Source organism: Mustela nivalis, assembly GCF_964662115.1.
Source record: "Mustela nivalis genome assembly, chromosome: 6".
Classification (NCBI taxonomy): Eukaryota; Metazoa; Chordata; class Mammalia; order Carnivora; family Mustelidae; genus Mustela; species Mustela nivalis.
Window position 1 is genome coordinate 96514369 of NC_139025.1, and position 17652 is coordinate 96532020.

At 42.8% G+C, this 17652-nt stretch overlaps 2 pseudogenes across 2 annotated transcripts in view; both read left to right on the plus strand.

Moving 5' to 3' along the window:
- LOC309867791 (ribonuclease pancreatic pseudogene) overlaps nt 1-13885 on the plus strand; it is a 148519-nt pseudogene extending 134634 nt beyond the window's left edge. Inside the window, exon 3 of the transcript XR_014316708.1 lies at nt 13681-13885. The product of XR_014316708.1 is annotated as a ribonuclease pancreatic pseudogene (transcript). The remainder of the gene's footprint in view (nt 1-13680) is intronic.
- Nucleotides 12271-13885, plus strand: LOC309867779 (ribonuclease pancreatic pseudogene; annotated as a pseudogene). The gene is made up of 2 exons (XR_014316710.1): nt 12271-12325; nt 13204-13885. The product of XR_014316710.1 is annotated as a ribonuclease pancreatic pseudogene (transcript).
- Nucleotides 13886-17652: the final 3767 nt, after the last annotated feature.

Below are 17652 nucleotides of genomic sequence, written 5' to 3' on the forward strand. Positions count from 1 at the left end.
ATACCCTTAAAAAATTAGAATAAAAAAGAAATAAAATTGAAAATATTTTATTAGGAGGAGACAAGATGGCGGGGAAGTAGGTGGAGGTGCTGTTTCAACCTATACCCTAAAGTGAGCTGATTACCTGAGATTAGAATTATACACTTCTGGATCTCTACGGAGGCAAAAGATGCCAGTGGGCAGACAAAATGGAGTGGGAACATCAGACTGATATCGGAAGATAAACAAAAGGGGGAGGAAGCCACCAGAAGTGACCCACTGGAAAGTAATACCCCAATACAAGAGTGCCCTGCGATTGGGGACCAGCATTAACTTGGAGTCTGGTTGAAAGCACTCAAAATGAGCAAAGGATCATGGGAGAAAATTGCGGGAATATGGGCAGTTAGGGACAGGTGATTAAGTCCCTGACCCAGGACAATCACCCCTGGCCCTGTCCTGGACTGAAAGTGAAGGGATGGAGAAGCATCTTTCATGCCAATCGGCCTCAAAAAAAAGTCAGGGTAGTGATTCTCATATCAGATAAACTAGATTTTAAACTAAAGACATTAGTCAGAGATACATAAGGACACTACATAATTCTTAAAGGGACTATCCACCAAGAAGATCTAACTATTGTAAATATATATGCCCCCAATATGGGAGCAGCAAATTACATAAGAAAACTGCTAATGAAGAGAAAGAGTCACGGAACACCTGGGTGGATCAGTTGGTTAAGCGGCTGCCTTAGGCTCATGTCGTGATCCCAGTGTCCTGGGATGGAGTCCCACATCAAGCTTCTTGCTCGGTGGGGAGCCTGCTTCTTTCTTGGTCTTTGCCTGCCACTTTGTCTGCTTGTGCTTGCGCATGCTCTCTCTCTCTCTGACAAAAAAATAAAAATAAATCATTTAAAAAAAGAGAGAGAGAAAGAGTCATATTGATATGAATACATTAATAGTAGGAGATCTTAACACACCTCTCTCAGTAATAGACAGATCATCCAAGCAGAAAATGAACAGAGAAACAAGAGCATTGAATGGCATTGGGCCAGATGGACCTCATAGATATATACAGAATGTTCCATCCTAAAACAACAGAATACTCATTCTTCTCGAGTGCACATGGAATCTTCTCCAGAATAGACCACATAGTGGGTCAAAAATCAGGACTCAACTGATACCAAAAGACTGATATTATTCCCTGCACATTCTCAGATCACAATGCTTTGAAACTGGAGCTCAATTACAAGGAAAAGTTTGGAAGGAACTCAAACACCTGGAAACTAAAGACAACCTTGATTAAGAATGCTTGGATCAACCAGGAGATCAAAGAAGAACTGAAACAATTCATGGAAACCAATGAGAATGAAGACACTCCAGTACAAAACCAATGGGATACAGCAAAGGCAGTCCTAAGGGGGGAATACATAGCCACCCAATCCTCCCTCAAAAAATTGGAAAAATCCAGAGTACACCAGCTGTCTCTACACCTTAAAGAACTGGAGAATCAACAACAAATCAATCCAACTCCACACATAAGAAGGGAAATCATCAAGATTAGAGCTGACATCAATGATGTAAAAACCAGAGATAGGGTAGAATGTATCAATGAAACTAGAAGCTGGTTTTTTGAAAGGATCAAGAAGATTGATAAACCATTGGCCACACTAATCCAGAAGAAAAGAGAGAAAGCTCAAATTCATAAAATTATGAATGAAAAGGGAGAGATCACAATGAATACCAAGGAAGTAGAAACAATAATTAGAAGTTATTATCAACAGTTATATGGCAATAAGCTAAGCAACCTAGATGAAATGGATACATTCCTGGAAAATTATAAACTTCCCAAATTGAACCAGGAAGAAATTGATAAAGTGAATAGACCAATATCCAGTAACAAGATTGAAGCAGTGATCAAAAACCTCCCAAAAAACAAGAGCCCAGGTCCTGATGGATTCCCTGGGGAATTCTACCAAACTTTCAAAGAAGAAATAACACCTATTCTCCTGAAGTGGTTTCAAAAAATTGAAGCAGAAGGAAAACTTCCAGACTCTTTCTATGAAACCAGCATTACCTTGATCCCCAAACCAGGCAAAGACCCCACCAAAAAAAAGAATTTCAGACCAATATCACTGATGAATATGGATGCCATGATTATCAACAATATCCTAGCAAACAGGATCCAATAGTACATTAAAAAGATTATCCACCATGACCAGGTGGGATTCATCCCTGGGTTACAAGGATGGTTCAACATTCGCAAATCAATCAATGTGATAGAACAAATCAATAAGAGAAGATAGAAGAACCACATGGTCCTCTAAATTGATGCAGAAAAAGCATTTGATAAAAATCCATCATCCATTCCTGATTAAAACACTTCAAAGTATAGAGATAGAGGGAACATTCCTGAACTTCATCAAATCTACCTATGAGGGACCCACAGCAAATATCATCCTCAATGGGAAAAAGCTTGCAGCCTTCCCGTTGAGATCAGGAACACGACAAGGATGCCCACTCTCACCACTCTTGTTCAACATAGTATTAGAAGTCCTAGCAACAGCAATCAGACATCAAAGAGAAATAAAAGGTATCCAAATTGGCAATGAAGAAGTCATACTCTCTCTCTTTGCAGATGACATGATACTTTATATGGAAAACCCAAAAGACTCTACCCCCAAACTACGAGAACTCATACAACAATTCAGCAACGTGGCAGGATACAAAGTAAATGTACAGAAATCAGTGGCTTTCTTATACACTAACAATGAAAATACAGAAAGGGAAATTAGAGAATCGATTCCATTTACTATAGCACCAAGAACCATAAGATCCCTGGGAATAAACCTAACCAAAGAGGTAAAGCATCTGTACTCAAGGAACTACAGAACACTCATGAAAGAAATTGAAGAAGACACAAAAAGATGGAAGACCATTCCATGCTCTTGGATCGGAAGAATAAATATTGTTAAAATGTCTACACTGCCTAGAGCAATCTGTACTTTCAATGCCATTCTGATCAAAATTCCACCGGTATTCTTCAAAGAGCTGGAGCAAATAATGCAAAAATTTGTATGGAATCAGAAGAGACCCAAATTGCTAAGGAAATGTTGAAAAACAAAAATAAAGTGGGGGACATCACGTTACCTGATTTCAAGCTTTACTACAAAGCAGTGATCACCAAGACAGCATGGTACTGGCATAAAACAGACACATAGACCAGTGGAACAGAGTAGAGAGCCCAGACATGGACCCTCAACTCTATGGTCAATTAATCTTCCACAAAACAGGAAAAAATATACAGTGGAAACAAGACAGTCTCTTCAATAAATGGTGCTGGGAAAACTGGGAAGCTATACGTAGAAGAATGAAACTTGACCATTCTCTTACACCATACACAAAGATAAACTCAAAATGGGTAAAAGACCTCAATGTGAGACAGGAATCCATCAGGATCCTAGAGGAGAACATAGGCAGTAATCTCTTTGATATCAGCCACAGCAACTTCTTCCAAGATATGTCTCCAAAGGCAAAGGAAACAAAAGTGAAAATGAACTTTTGGGACTTCATCAAGATCAAAAGCTTCTGCACAGCAAAGGAAATAGTCAACAAAACAAAGAGGCAACCCACGGAATGGGAGAAGATATTTGCAAATGACAGTGCAGACAAAAGGCTGATATCCAGGATCTATAAAGAACTTCTCAAACTCAACACACACAAAACAGACAATCACATTAAAAAATGGGCAGAAGATATGAACAGACACTTCTCCAACGAAGACATACAAATGCCCATCAGACACATGAAAAAATGTTCATCATCACTAGCCATCAGGGAGATTCAAATTAAAACCACATTGAGATACCACCTTACACCAGTTAGGATGGCCAAAATTAGCAAGACAGGAAACAACATGTGCTGGAGAGGATGTAGATAAAGGGGAACCCTCCTACACTACTGGTGGGAATGCAAGTTGGTGCAGCCACTTTTGAGACTACGAAAAACAATCTGAGGGTTTTGGCGGGGTGGGAGGTTGGGAGGCTGGGGGAGCCAAGTGGTGGGTACTACGGAGGGCACGTATTGCATGGAGCACCGGGTGTGGTGCATAAACAATGAATTCTGTTACACTGAAAAGAAATTAAATTTAAAAATATTTAATTAACTTTGCAAGATAAAGGATCATCGGCAGAAAGCCATGAATTCCAGGCTTTGCTTTCCCCTCCTCTGGAATTACCCTCTTCTCCTTGATCAGTGAACTGGGTCCTGGCTGGATTTCTTGCTTATCTTCTGTGGGGAGGGGCCTGTTATAGTGATTCTCAAGTGTCTTTGCCTGAGGCGGAATTGCTCTGCCATTGCCAGAGGCTGGCTAAGTAATCTGCTTGGTTTCTCTCTCGGGAGCTTTTGTTCCCTGAATGCTTTCTGTAGAGCTCTGGAGGATGGGAATGAAAATGGCAGCCTCCCAATCTCCAGCCTAGAGAAACCAAGAGCTCAGGGCTTCACTCCTCAGTGCACCCTTGGAGAAAAGCACTCAATGACTACCTGGTCCACGGCTCTTCTCTGAGCTCACATGACCTGTGACCCAGAAATTCTGTCTCAGGCACACAGCCCCATTTAGGGTCTCCAAACCCAGCAGATCTCTGCCACACTCTGGGGGGGGGGTCTCCCCGGCCCTGCCACTTGTGGGGTCCCTGCTCAAAGAGCAATGCCCTGACTGTGCCACAGATCAGAGTTTAAGGTAACCCCGAATTCAGAGTTCACTCCTTGGCTCTGTCTCTGTAGCCAGCTTCCCTGCTTTAATACCTGGGGGCTCTGCTACACTCAGACACCCCCGATCCTTCTGTGACCCCACAGGACTTGAGACCATGCTGTCCCCACAAGGCCTCCACCCCCGCGTAGACTCTGGAGCGATGTCCTTCAGTGTGGCAGACTTCTTTTTTTTTTTTTTTTGACACAGAGAAAGAGATCATAAGCAGGCAGAGAGGCAGGCAGAGAGAAGGGGATGCAGGCTCTTTGCCGAGCAGAGAGCCTGATGTGGGGCTCATCTCAGGACCCGGAGATCATGAACCAAGCTGAAGGCAGAGGCTTTAAGCCACTGAGCCACCCAGGTACCCCAGTACAGCAGGTTTCTAAAAGTTCTGATTTTGTGCTCCATTGCTCTGTGGCTTGCCGGAAACTGGCCCCTCCCCGCACAGGCTACCTTCCCATCTCTTTGGATTCACTTCTCCATAAGTCCTACCTTTCAGAAAGTGGTCAATGTTCTGTATCAAGAATTGCTGCTCTTCTCTTCGATCTCCTGTTGGGTTTGTTGGTGTTCGGAATGGTTTGATAACTATCTAGCTGAACTCCTGCAACCTGATGTCATCTCAGCCTGCTACCATTCTGCCATCTTGACTTCTACCAACCATTTCTTGGAGGGACTATCTTTTTGCCTTTGGATAGTCCTACTTGCTTTGGTTAAGATTAACTGGCCACTAATTGATTGAATATTTATTAAACTAAATAATCTAATAGAGGAACTGGTGGGTAGAAAAACAATTGCTCTGGCAGAATGTTTGAAATGTTGAAATTTCACATGTGATGGTATTAGGAGGTCAAGTACTTGAGAGGTGACTAGGTCATGAGGGTAGAGCCCACAGGAGTGGGGCTCAGGAGAACTCCCTGCCCTGCTACCATATGAAGACACAGCAAATAGGTAGCCATCTATAAAACATCTATAAATATCAGGTGGATTTTCAGCAGACACCAAATCTGCTGGTGCTGTCATCTTGGACTTTCCAATCCCTTAAACACTTAGAGATGTTTGTTGTTTATAAGCCATCCAGTATGTGGAAGCTTGCTGTACCATCCTGAACATCTCCCAATGTCCTCCATGTTATTCCTTATGCTCCATAAGTAAGTGAAACCATATGATAATTGACTCTCTCAGCTTGACATATACAATAGAGTATTATGCCTCCATCAGAAAGGATGAATACCCAACTTTTGTGTCAACATAGACAGGACTGGAAAAGATGATGCTGAGAGAAGTAAGTAAAAGTCTGGAATTTTTGAAGAAATCAGCATCACATTTTAATTTGTCCTTCTAAATAGACATCATTTGTGGTGACAGTTTGATTCACAGCAAAAAATGAGTAGAAAGCAGAATTCTCATATATAATTATTCAGCCTCTCCCATTGTCAACATCCTACACCAGAGCAGTACATTTGTTATAAATGATGGACCTACTTTGACACATCTCCCAAAGTCTATAGAAGCCATTAGGGTTCACGTTGGGTGCTGTATATGTGTATGTAACTAGGGTTTTTTCTCTTGCTAGTCTATCTTTTGCCAGCTTAATTTGTACATTCCTGGTCTCTGAATCTAAGAGGGTGGAGGAAAAAGTTTCTTCTTCCACTCTGTTTCCTCCACGTATTCCATAAACACATGTCCAGGTGAACCACATTAACCCTTGTGCTCATTTGCTCACTCTTGTAATACATCTCACATAGTCTGAGAATTGTTTTGCCCATACCACCATGATGAACTCCAAAAGTTTAGAATGTGTTTGCAGTTTTTCCCTTATCTCTACATTCCCTGCTGAAGACTGATGTTTTACACCTAAACCATAAAATCAGAGATAGTAAAAGTATTGTTGTTTAGTTAGTGTGCCGTACAGTGAGGCATACGCACACCATGCTGTTAGTCATAGGCTACACTATGGCGTTGCGGCTCTAATTCAGGCCCATGCTTTTTCTCACTACATGATGTTCCATAAAGTCACAAATGAAGTTAAGTAGGCATAGAGTCAGGAGCAGAAAGTGTTTTTGAGACTGAGATGATAACATGCAGATAAGCAGGCATATCTATTTGGCCATCCCAGAGACAGCTCTCTTCTCTTTCCTTAGACTTGTCATTGGACAGGATGAACTGATTACAGGGCCATCCTCTCAAGGGGCTGGAAGGTCAGTGAAAGTCAGGACAAATCCCAGACCTCCCTGACTTACTCCTACACCCAGTCTAAATACTTTTCATTGGAAGAGAGTATTTTCTGAAACTTGATCAATCGACAAGCACTCAGAAATGTTAAACAAAACTACATTGTTCACTGAGAACTTCAGCCAGTAATAATTTCATCTGAGCTGGCTGATGAAGTTACAGGTCTGAATTGCTATCCCCAATGGTCCATTTTTCTGAGGCCTGGGGATATATGGGAGATTTGAAGCTGTCTTGAGGCAACTTTCCCAGGAACATAACAGGAATCGAGGCCTTTTGAGAGGAAATTTTAGAGATAGAACAAGATGGGGGACTGCAGATAAGACATATCCTGCTCTGGATCTACCCCCTCCCTCTTTCTGGCCACTCTACTGTTTACCACACAGAAGGGAGTAGCCAAAGGCAACTTTTAGGTGCAAGGTAAGCTGCACCTAAGCTGTAAGGTGCAAGTGCCTTCTGACAGTTACCCCACAGTAAATCTTAGTGTGCCTACTGTGATGTCCAATCCCAGATCTGCCTGTGTTTTCCTGATACACCCATTCCATTTTCACTGCTCTCTGATTCTCTATAAAGATAGAAGTTATAGCATCTGAGTGGCTCAGTCAGTTAAGTGTCTGCCTTTGGGTCAGTTCATAATCCCAGGGTCCTGGGGTCAAGCCCCTCATCTTGGGCTCCCTGCTTAGCAGGAAGCCTGCTTCTCCCTCACCCTCTGATGCTCCTCCTGCTTATGCTCTTCTATCTGTCCAATAAATCAATAAGATGATTTTAAAAAAATAAAGAGAATTTTGAAACTTTTCAGTTTATCCTTCCCTCCCAATCAGAAACTTCAATTACTATGGACTCTGAAAAACAATCTGAGGGGTTTGAAGTGGTGGGGGGGTGGGAGGTTGGGGTACCAGGTGGTGGGTATTAGAGAGGGCACGGATTGCATGGAGCACTGGGTGTGGTGCAAAAATAATGAATACTGTTATGCTGAAAATAAATAAAAAATAAATAAAAAAAAAGTCTCATTCAGGCACCTGGGTGGCTCAGTTGGTTAAGCGACTGCCTCCGGCTCAGGACATGATCCTGGAGTCCTGGAATTGAGTCCCACATCGGGCTCTCTCCTCAGCAGGAAGTCTGCTTCTCCCGCTGACCTCTCTCCTCTCATGCTCTCTCTCTTTCTTTGTCTTTCTCTACCTCTTAAATAAATAAATGAAATATTAAAAATAAATAAATAAATTTTTTTAAAATAGGAAACTTCAATTACTGTCACCTCTACTTACCTCTACTACTAGATCAGAATTAAAAGTGAGGGGCCGCCTGGGTGGCTCAGTGGGTTAAGCCGCTGCCTTCAGCTCAGGTCATGATCTCAGGTCCTGGGATCGAGCCCCACATCGAGCTCTCTGCTCTGCGGGGAGCCTGCTTCCTCCTCTCTGCCAGCCTCTCTGCCCTCTCTGCCTACTTGTGATCTCTGTCTGTCAAATAAATAAATAAAATCTCTAAAAAAAAGAATTAAAAGTGAACTTTTAATTTTGACTCTTGAAGAAACAATATCAGTTGTGGTAATAATAATAACATTAAAATTCTTTTAGGGCTTACAGTGTGCTTTGAATAGGATGACCCTATAATTTGCTGTCTGGTTGGGACACTTTTGAGAGTGAAGAGGGACATTATTATATATTAGCCAAGAAATGAGCATAAATAGGGATGGTCCTCAGCAAGCAGGGGCACTTAGATGGTTTCATAGCTATGAACCAGTTTCACATGATAGAGAGCAAAAGGAGCTCTCCGTGGTCTCTCTGTAAGGGCACTAATCCCATTCCCAAGTGCTCCACCTCCATGACATAATCACCTCTCAAAGGCCCCACTTTTATTTACCATCCCGTTGAGACTTAGGTTTTAATATACAAATTTGGGGTGGGGGTGGGAAACAAACATTCAGTCCATAGCATCTTAGAATAAGGTACTTAAATTATTCCTAACTTACAGATAAGGAAACAAATACAGAAGTTGATATATTATTGATCTTTAAAATCATAATGCAGGACTTTTGGGTACACATCTGCACTCAACCAGAAAAATGCAAGTTGGAGTTTCAGGAATAATTAAAAAGGTGAACTGATTCCAGACCACTGTCCAAACAGACTCCAGTTGCTATGCACTTAAATTCTCTTTTATTAGTGCTTTGCCAATCATCCATGTGTTTTATAGATGACAAACTGCGGTCCAGAGAGGTGATAACATTTTCCTGAACATAACATACCAGTCATGAAGCTGCAACTAATACATATGGTCTCCTCACTCTACAGGCTTTAGTCAAATTCTCAAGAGCAGTTTATGGAAATGAATATCACATCATATATGCCTAAAGAAATGACAACTGTGATGTATGTCAAACTACTTGAGAGAAATTTTGAGAGATTGATATCATATTTAATCTGTGTAATGAAGGTAAATACTGCAACTGTGATTTAATGTATGGGAAATGAGGTTTCTCAGTAATGGCTCACAGACTCATTCTATACTGGATAGCTGTCCCCATGACCTAGAGGACAACAGAGATGATGCAGACATTCTCAGAACCATTTTTTAAAACAGAAGTTTGAGGCAAACAAGACTCAAGTCTCACTGCTTGGAGAAAATCCCATTGCTGGAAGGGACATTCTTCTGCTGCTCATATTCTTAGTCAACATCACTGTTTCTCAGCTGCATCCTTTTCCTTGTCTGGTACCAACCTTCCCCTTTCCACCATCATCACAGACAAGACAGTCTCCTATTCCTTTACCCATGTCAGCCCCCTTCCTGGAGCTATGCTCTCTCTCTGTGCTGTATTTTCACTGTCTTCTCCCATACTGACTCTTTCCTCAAGATGTGCACCCCTTCATGTCACCTTCTCCCCAGCCATCCCCATCCTGTCAGTGCACAAATTTACTCTATCTCATCACTGTCAGCCTCCTCATTAACTCCATTTCTTTCACTCTGACTTTTTCTTCAACCTATTGGAATAAGGGTTCTCTGAAAGTACTCCAGAAAATACTCCATTGATCTCCTTATTATCATCTAATAAAATATTACCTACTTAAACATTTTTAAAAATTGTAAGTTATCTATATGTACATGTATATATATAAATATACACGTAGTGTGTCGGTATACTTTCTCTATATGCACATAGACAGAGAAAGAGTGTTAGTTTTTTTCTATCAGTCTTGTCTTTTAACTGTACCATTTAGTCCATTTATATAACATAATTATTCATTTTTATTTTCCTCAGTGAATACCTACTACCTTATTTTGCCATTGCTAGTATTCTCATTTGTCTGGCATTTCTATTTCCTATCCTTTCTTTGCTTCTTTTGGATTAGTGGTGTAATTGTCTGTCATTCTGTGACAGCCATTAAAGCTGTTCAAAGTAATTCTCTCATTACAGGCACCTAGAAGGATCCTATTTCTCTGTCCCTTGTACTTAAATGTGACCATGAGGTTTTCTCCAGTCAATGGAGTGTGAATAGAAGTGACATATGTCCCTTCCAGCAGAAGCATTAAGAGCTGTCCTCTGTGGTGCTGTTTTTTTATTTTTGTTTTTGTTTTTTAGGTTTTATTTATTTACTTAGATAGAGACAGAGAGAGAGAGTGGGTAAAAGGCAGAGGAGGAGGAGGGAGAGAGAGAATCCCAAGCAGACTCCAAGCTCAGCCCAGAGCCCAATTCAGAGTTTGATCTTATGACCTGAGATCATGACCTGAGCGAAAATCAAGAGCAGGATGCTTAACCAGTTGAGCCATGGGGGCATCCCAGTACTATGTTCTTTCCTCTGCCTCTTTGATTAAGACAGTGTGGGAAAAGAGCAAGCCTGTGTCAGCCTGTTTTCCCAAGTGACAATAGCAGGCAGAACTTCTAGGCTGGACCAAGGTAGATATGTAGCAGGAATGAGAAAGAAACTTTAAACTACTGAAATTTTGAGATTGTTTGTTACTGCAGCACAACTAGACTCTCCTAACTGATCCACAGTCTACTTATTCTCTGCTAGTTTGGAATTCAAACCCTATGTTTCCCTTCTTTTCACTGCTTATCTTAGAAATTCTCAAATGCATACTAAACATAGAGAAGTCTAATCAATACTTTTAGTCATCTCTTGAACACGGCAATTCACATTACTTCCAAGTTATGTTCCTGATATATATTTTAATTTTATCTTCTTAACTCAGCAAGAAATTATTGCTTTATATAGTCAAAAGATCTTTGACTTGTTCACATACTTATCACCATCTTTTTTTATTCCTTCCTGAATTCATATTTCTGATGAGTAGCCTTTCTTTGTAACCTCAAATCCATTCTTAGAAATTTTTTAGTGGAAGACTGCTTTAATGAAGTCATATAACTCCATTAGGTTTTGTTTTATATTATTGTTTTGTCAGCAAATGCCTTATTTTATTCATTTCTAAGTGCCAGAGTAAATAATTCTCTGTTGGTGTGTTGAGAAATCAAAGCCAGTGTATTGAATTAAGATTATGATGTACTAAGGAGGGGAAAAGCCATTCACATGGTCAGGTTACACCCTCAGCATTCCAGCTGCCACTTTCAGGAAATGAAAAGCCCAGGGCACAGTTCAGGACATGGATACAGAAGCAAAGTCACAAGATTTGTCCCGTGCCTTGGTGACTGAGCAAGCCTGACATCCCTTGGGGGTTTCGTTTGACTTTAGTTCCTCTCCTCCACTCTGACCTTCTAGGAGTGGTTGCTGTGGCCAAGAACTGTAACACATCCACCTTCCACACACAGGAGAGCTGAAGTGGCCAACACTGGGTGAGGTCGCAGGTCTCCTCCCCTACAAGCCCAGACCCCCCCTCCCAGACCCTAGGCCCATGCAGTCTTCCAGCTGCAGAAAGCAGAATGCCCCCCACACCAGAAGAGGTGCTGTTGGAATTCCAGTCATGCCAGGACTCCTGGGGAGACAGAGGACCTCCATTTCTCTGGTGCTCTGAGGATCACGTGTTTATGTGTCCTTTGCAAACCTGCAAGAGTTATTTGTTTGATGCAAATGGCCCCCTGAGATGACAAGGACTTTGCTGCGGTTCAGGCATCATTACTGTAGTGGCTTTCTTTGCTGCTCCTTGTGAGCCAGCAGACAGATGAGGCTCACATGGTATGGTTCCTATAAACAAGACTCACCCTTCTCAGCAGTCCTGAAAAAAGAGTGGTGTGGATGGTTCCCTACAATGTCCTTCCTCACAATGTCTTTGGTTCCCACTAAAGTGAAACCAAGATGCTCCTCCCACCTATCTTTCCTTGGAAGCCAAGCCCCTTTGTAATCTGTATAAGATTCTCTCCCCAGGGATACCAGGATCACAGAGACTGGCCTTCTGCTCTGTCCTAGAGACCAAGCTAGAGATCCAGGTCAATGGCTGAAGAGATGGTCTCAGGGACTCCTTCTTCTTCTGTGTTTGGATTAGAGGGACCAGGGTGGTTGAGGTTAGCACCTGAAAAAACTTGAGCTGGACCAATATCGGGATGGAGCAGGTGGGCTGCAGGGAAACAAAGGCACTGGGGGAGGGAAGCATTGCTCTTGGGAATACAATGGCATCCCTCTATGATGCTGGTGTTAGGAACTGGGCTGTTGCCCTTGTGTTGGAGAACAATAGGCCTCACTCTGCCCATCATGATCCTATAGGTCATGTGGTATTTCAGGGATACAGTTCAGCTCATGTTTTATTCAAAAGGATTTCCTGATAAGCACCTTGAGCACTGGTATAAATGTACTTATTCTTCAAATGTATTTTATTTTTTTAATGTTTTTAAGATTTTATTTATTTATTTGACAGGGATAGATAGCACAAACAGAGGGGGCAGCAGAGGGAGTGGGAGAAGCAGGCTCCCCAGTGACCAGTAAGCTGAGCTCAAGACAGGACTAGATCCTAGGACTTCAGATCACGACCTGAACTCAAGGCAGACACTTAACAGACTGAGCCATCCAGGTGCTCCCTCAAATAGATTTTAAATCTTAAAATTTCTAATATTCAGACATAGGACTGCAGGATTTCAGTTCACTGTCAAGTCACCAACCAGAGGGAAAGACCAGCTCTCTCCAGCTAGTAGGACTTAAATACTCTTCCACAAGAGTGTATGTGAGCATCTCAATCCTTGGAAAATTTCATAGGAGGAAGGGTACCTTTCCGGCTGACCCAAACAGAGACTGTGAGCCAGGTGGGCCACAGGTAGGAGCTGGGGTTCTTGCTCAGGCAACACTTTTTCTCTTCTCTCCCTTTCCTGGCTAGGCTCTTCCAGAGGAGTGAGACCACCATGGCTCAGGAGAGGTTCTTCATCCTGTTCCCACTACTGGTCCTGGTGCTGCTGGTGCTGGGCAGTGTCCAGCCTTCTCTGGCCAAGGAGTCGAGGGCCGAGAAGTTCCTGCAGCACATAGACTCGAACACCTCCACCATCAATGCAAGCTACTGCAACCAAATGATGAAGCGCCGGAATATGATGGTTGGATTTTGCAAGCCGGTGAACACGTTTATCCACGAGCCTCTGCCAGATGTCCAGGTCATCTGCTTCCAGGGAAATGTAACCTGCAAGAACTGGAAGCCCAACTGCCACCAAAGCAGTTCCAAAATGCGCATCACCGACTGCCACCTGAAGAACGGCTCCAAATACCCCAAATGCGACTGTGAGACCAAGCAGCAAGAGAAATTCATCATCGTGGCCTGTGAATGTGTACAGTATGAGACAGTCCACTTTATGTTTCTGTGTAGGTCTGCACCTGATGCCCCACCTCCTTGTTGTGGCAACTGCTTCTCCCCTCTCCCTTCCTGGATATGAAAGAACTCCAGCCAGGGCTCCTATCCTAAACACACATGTGTTCCTACCCAGGACCTGCCCCTGTGTGGTTTGGGAGGTGAGGGGGTCCTTGTTTAAACCACTTCCTGGATTCTTTCAGTAAAATACAGTTGCAACCACCTGGATTTCTGAAACTGTCACCATCCTGATACTGTCATGTGATTGCATTCCTGCTTGGGTGAGAACTGTAAATCTGGGTAGATTTCATAGGCATCAAATAGAATCATTACTTGCCTTTGCTCCTGACTCTTGGTTCTCCGTGACCTGAGATCATTCCTTTGCTCAGAGATGTCTTGCTGTCAAATATGAAGCTGTTAAGTATGGGCCATTTGAGATGAAAGGGAGCTACAGTCTGGGACTGTCCTGCTGGGTGAGCTGATGGAGGGGGAGCTTAAATACCAAAATCTCTGGCACAGAAGGAAGGACAGGGTGACCTCAAGAAAATCCTTCTCAGTCCCTGGCTGGGCAGGAGTAGGGGATGAAATTATGATCCTAAGTTTTCCTTTTCCTTTTATTGAGTGAGCTATTACCAGATCACATTGACCATCTCTTAGTTGGAAAGTCAGGACATTCCATTTAGGAGCTAGAAGGGTCTGTAAGGATTATTAAATTAAAAAAGAATAAGTAGATTTTGACTCATGTATCCACTTTAATGGATTGGGCCTGCCTAGAACATTGCAGAAAAAAATTTTAATAAGCGATGAGGTTGAACGGTAGCCTCTGTTGAAGGCAGGATGGAGGTAAATGTGTGTGTTCCACTTGCTATCCCTGAGATAGTAATCCCCACTTTTACAGAGGAACAGCCTGAATCTCAGGAATGGGTAAGTGACTTGCTCACGGCTGCTGCTACTTAGTGGCACAGCTGAGACTAGACCCCAGGTCTCCTAGCCTCCAGTCCTTGTTCTTTCTGCTACCAGAGTGGACTCAGGAAGAAAACCCTGCCGTCTCCCTTTTCCTAAGTGTGGTGGGGAGATCACCTGGGTGGCTCAGTCTGTTAAGGGATCTACTCTTGATTTCATGCATATCATGCTCTCAAGGCCCTGGGATCAAGTCCCATATTGGGCTTTGTGCTCAGCTCAGAGCCTGCTTAGGGTCTTCCTCTCTCTCCTCCTCTGCCCCTCCCCTGCTTGCACATGTGCTCTCTCTCTCTCTCCTCCTCTTCCTCTGACTCTCCCTTGCATGTGCTCTCTTGCGTTCACTCTCTCTCACTCTCTCTCAAATAAATAAGTAAATCTTTAAAAACAGAAAAGTAAGGTAGAAGTAATTATGGATATGGCATCAAGGAAGTAGGTATAGGCAGACCCCAGAAACAAGATCAGAAAGGATGGCATAGTAGGGTACATAGTTCCCTTGGTTCTATTGGACGTCCTGTTCTGAAAAGTTCACTGATCAAATCACTCAGGAGGAGGAAACTCATATTTTCCCACAGGAAGCATAGCTTCACTTTTCCAGAATTCTACCTTTGTCTCTTGGGCTTTAAGGAATGGTGGGTGCACTCTATGGCAGCCTTGATATTTTATTTAAGTTCTGTAGTGTAATGTCCAGAGCTTGTAGTTTTTGCAGAATCCAGGCACTCCTGAAATTCTTTCAGCCAATCTAGACACACGGAGATGTCAAACCATCAATTCTTTCCTCAATACTTTTTTTTCCCTTTGTTTTTCTTGTAAAGATTTTATTTATTTATTTGACAGAGAGAGAGAGAGAGCAAAAGTAGGGAGAGCAACAGAGGGAGAGGGAGAAGCAGGCTCTCTGATGATCAGGGAGCTGAGGTGGGGCTCGATCCCAGGACCCTGGGATCATGACCTGAGACCTTTAATGTCTGCCTTTGGCTCAGGTCATGATCCCAGGGTTATAGTTGGAGCCCCACCTTGGCCTCTCTGCTCAGCGGGGAACCTGCTTCTCCCTCTCCCTCTGCCTGCCTCTCCCCCTGCTTTGTGCTCTCTCGCTCTGACAAATAAATAAATAAAATCTTAAAAAATAGAAAAAAAAGGAGGGTGTCAGCTTCTGCTTTGTCCTCAGTCAGCCTTCTGCTTAAAGAGGCGGAGTCAAGATGGCGGAGACGTAGCAGGCTGAGACTACTTCAGCTAGCCGTAGATCAGCTAGATAGCTTATCTAAAGATTGCAAACACCTGAAAATCCACTGGCAGATTGAATAGAAGAAGAACAGCAATTCTGGAAACAGAAAAACAACCACTTTCTGAAAGGTAGGAACAGCGGAGAAGTGAATCCAAAGCGACGGGAAGATAGACCCCAGGGGGAGGGGCCAGCTCCCGGCAAGCAGCGGAGCAAATGCGCACAAAATCAGGACTTTTAAAAGCCTGCCTCTCTGCCTACTTGTAATCTCTGTCTGTCAAATAAAATAAATAAAATCTTTAAAAAAAAAAAAGTCTGTTCCGCTGAGGGACATCACTCCAGAGGCTAAACCAGGGCGAAGCCCACGCGGGGTCAGCATGGCCTCAGGTCCCGCAGGGTCACAGAAGGATCGGGGGTGTCTGAGTGTCGCAGAGCTGCGGGTATTGGAATGGGAAAGCTGGCTACAGAGACAGAACCGGCAGTAAGCTCGCAGCTCGATGTTACCTTGAACCGGTCGCAGGCTCGGTGAGCTCGGACCGCAGCCGGAGGTCAGGCAGACGGGAGTAACTGGGCGCTGTTCTCTGAGGGCGCACTGAGGAGTGGGGCCCTGGGCTCTCGGCTCCTCCCAGCCGGAGACCAGGAGGCTGCCATTTGTATTCCCGTCCTCCAGAACTCTACGGAAAGCGCTCAGGGAACCATAGCTCCTGAAAGCAAACCCAAGCGGATTACTCACCCGGGCCCCTGTTAAGGGTGGTGCAATTCTGCCTGGGGCAAAGACACTTGAGGATCACTACAACAGGCCCCTCCCCCAGAAGATCAACAAGAAATCCAGCCGAGACCAAGTTCACCTACCAAGGAGTACAGTTTCAATACCAAGGAGAACAGCAGAATTCCAGAGGAGGAGAAAGCAAAGCAAGGAACTCATGGCTTTTTCCTTGTGATTTTTTTTAGTCTTGCAGTTAATTTGATTTTTTTCGTTTTTATTTTTTGTTTTTTTTTTTCCTCGCCTGCTGGTAAATTTTTTTTTAACTTTTATCTTTTTCTTTTTTAACGTTTTTTAACTAGTTTATCCAATATATATATTTTTTCTTTTTTATATTTTTCTTATTTGTTTTCTTTTTTTTTAATTCTTTTCTTTTCTTTTTTCTTTTTTTTTTCTTTCTTCCTTATTGAACCTCTTTTTATCCCCTTTCTACCCCCTCATGATTTGGGATCTCTTCTGATTTGGTTAAAGCATATTTTCCTGGGGCTGTTGCCACCCTTTTAGTATTTTACTTGCTCCATCATATACTCTTATCTGGACAAAATGACAAGACGGAAAAATTCACAACAAAAAAAAAGAATAAGAGGCAGTACCGAAGGCTAGGGATGTAATCAATACAGACATTGGTAATATGTCAGATCTAGAGTTCAGAATGACAATTCTCAAGGTTCTAGCTGGGCTCGAAAAAGGCATGGAAGATATTAGAGAAACCCTCTCGAGAGATATAAAAGCCCTTTCTGGAGAAATAAGAGAACTAAAATCTAACCAAGTTGAAATCAAAAAAGCTATTAATGAGGTGCAATAAAAAATGGAGGCTCTCACTGCTAGGATAAATGAGGCAGAAGAAAGAATTAGTGATATAGAAGACCAAATGACAGAGAATAAAGAAGCTGAACAAAGAGGGACAAACAGCTACTGGACCACGAGGGGAGAATTCGAGAGATAAGTGACACCATAAGACAAAACAACATTAGAATAATTGGGATGCCAGAAGAAGAAGAAAGAGAGAGGGGAGCAGAAGGTATACTGGAGAGAATTATTGGGGAGAATT